The sequence below is a fragment of the Dipodomys ordii genome, unplaced genomic scaffold (assembly GCF_000151885.1).
Source record: "Dipodomys ordii isolate 6190 unplaced genomic scaffold, Dord_2.0 Scaffold19, whole genome shotgun sequence".
Lineage (NCBI taxonomy): Eukaryota > Metazoa > Chordata > Mammalia > Rodentia > Heteromyidae > Dipodomys > Dipodomys ordii.
Window position 1 is genome coordinate 898,438 of NW_012267235.1, and position 2,722 is coordinate 901,159.

The following is a 2,722-nucleotide window of genomic DNA, read 5'->3' on the forward strand; positions in this document are numbered from 1 at the left end:
GAACTCTGGGCCTGGGCGCTGTCCCTCAGCTCTTCAGCTCAAGGCTAGTGCTCTACCACTTGAGCCACAGCACCACTTCCGGCTTTTTTCTTTTTGCTTAGGTGGTGCTGAGGAATCGAACCCAGGGCCTCAGGCATGCAAGGCAAGCGCTCTACCACTGAGCCAACTTCCCAGCTCCGTATGTGAGACTCTTATCTCGAATTAACCACCACAAAACTGGAACTGGTGCTGTGGCTCCAAGTGGTAGAGTGTTAGCATTGAGTAAAATTGCTCAGGGACAGTGCCCAGACCTTGAGTTCAAGCTCTACAACTGACTTCAAAAAAAAAGATGCTAGCAAAAGTGAAACATTTCTGTGTGTGTGCAGGAGCACTAGCCAGTGCATGAGTGGGGGGAGGGGTTGGGGGATAGACAGAACCTAAGGTTTCCCACATGGTAGGCTAATGCTGTGGGGTTGACCTGCATCCTCAGACCCAGAATGAAATGGCAACCTCTTGGGCTGGGAATGTGGCTTAGTGGTAGGGTGCTTGTCTAGCATGCATGAAGCCCTGGGTTCAATTCCTCAATACCACATAAACTGAAAAAGCTGGAAATGGCACTGTGGCTCAAGTGGTAGAGAGCTAGCCTTGAGCAAAAGAAGCTCAGGGACAATGTCCAGGCTCTGAGTTCCAGAACTGGCAAAAAGGAAAAAGAAAAGAAAAGAAAAAGGAAAGGAAAGAAAGAAAAGGAAAGAAAAGTCAACCTCCTTTTGTTGTTACTGCAGGCTGACAGTAACCTAATCGAGGTCAACTTTTTTTGGTAGTACTGGGATTTAAACTCAGGGCCTTGGACTTGCTAGACACATATTATAAGATTTGAGCCACACATTCAGCCTATTTCTACTTTAGGTTATTATAATTATTATTATTTTCAGATGAGGCCTCACTTTTTACCTGGTCCATCCTGGGATCATGATCCTTCTACCTTTGGCCTTTTGCATAGCTGGGATGATAGACTTAGACCCTCACATTCAACTTGTTCTGCTGAAGAGAGGGTCTCACTTTTTGCTCAAGCTGGCCTCCAAGTAATCCTATCAACCAGATAGTTAAGGATTACAGGCCTGAGTTACCATGCCCAGCAAAGTAAACTTTTAACCATAGCTACAGAAATAAAGTAGAAATAAATATTTCTCTGTACCTGGTATTAAATTTATTCCAGTCACATGAATCATGTTGTCATTGTCTTGAAGGTCAGTAGTCAGTTAGACGTGAGACTTAAATCCTCGAGCAAAATTCATATATGCTAATTCCAACACAGGAACACTATTGATTTTATTTATTGATTATTCTATACTCTCGCTTTGCTATGAAAAGAACTTTAGCTGCTGCGTGCTAAGTACACATATTTTTATAATTCAGATAAATTGGTGGTTTCTGATTTTCTACTAAGTGATGCTAAATAAACTCATTGTTCTCTCTGTACCTAGTTTTCCCTTTGTTTACAATGAATGCTTGCTTCTTGTTCTCCCAAAAGTCAGGAAACTCAAAAAAAATCAACAAAGAGATAGATAGATAGATAGATAGATAGACAGACAGACAGACAGGGAGATAGATGATAAATAGATATTTTTTGAGACAGGTCTTGCTATAAAGCGTAGGCTGGCTTCAAATCTCACCATCCCTCTGCCCTAGCTTTCCAACTGCATATATTACAGGGGTGTGCTACTATGCCTGGAAAAAATATTTTATAAAAATGTATTTGGCTAGGCACCAGCTAATCACTGCTGTAAAAGTAACTACTAAGGAGGGTGAGATCTGAGGACTGCCATTCAAAGCTAGCCCAGGCAAAGAAAGTCAATGAGAATCTTATGTCCAATTTTAAAAACCAAAAAGCCAGAAGTAAAGCCGTGGCTCGAGTGGTAGAGCATCAACCTTGAATGAAAAATCTCAGGAATAGTGGCCAAGCCCTAAGTTCAAGTCCCAGTACACACACACACACACACACACACACACACACACATTCTCTCTCTCTCTCTCTCTCTCTTTCTATATATATATATATATATATTCATTAAAATTAGGTATATACTTCAATTTCAGAAAACAACATTCTGCTTTAAGTGTATTTAGAAGAATATCACATAATATTCTTTCATCCCTTGTATATTATTTAGAACAGCTAACATTTAAAGCAGTAACTTTGACAGGTTCAATTAAACTTTGCTTAATTTCACGCTATGCACTTGATGGTATAAACTATTTTTATGATATATATTATCACATAAGGCATTTATCATTGTCCTTGATTCCCACTCCTTAAATGAAAGCATTTACCTTTGACCTATAAGATGTTCACATTTTATTGTTCATTCCAAAGATTCTCTTTCTATTTTGTGGTCATAAAAGGTGGCTTCACCCACTTTTTATATATAACTCATTTCATTATCTTTAGATAAAACAAAAGACACATGTTTAAAAGAAATGGACAGCAAGATTTAGCCAACTTTTTTTTTTGTGCCAGTCCTGGGGCTTAAAATTAGGGCCTGGCGCCGGGCGCTGGTGGCTCACGCCTGTAATCCTAGCTACTCAGGAGGCTGAGATATGAGGATCGTGGTTCAAAGCCAGCCAGGGCAGGAGAGACCGTGAGACTCCTACCTCCAATAAACCACCAGAAAACCGGAAGTGGCGCTGTAGCTCAAGTGGTAGAGCGCTCGCCTTGAGCTGAAGAGCTGAGGGACAGCGCCCA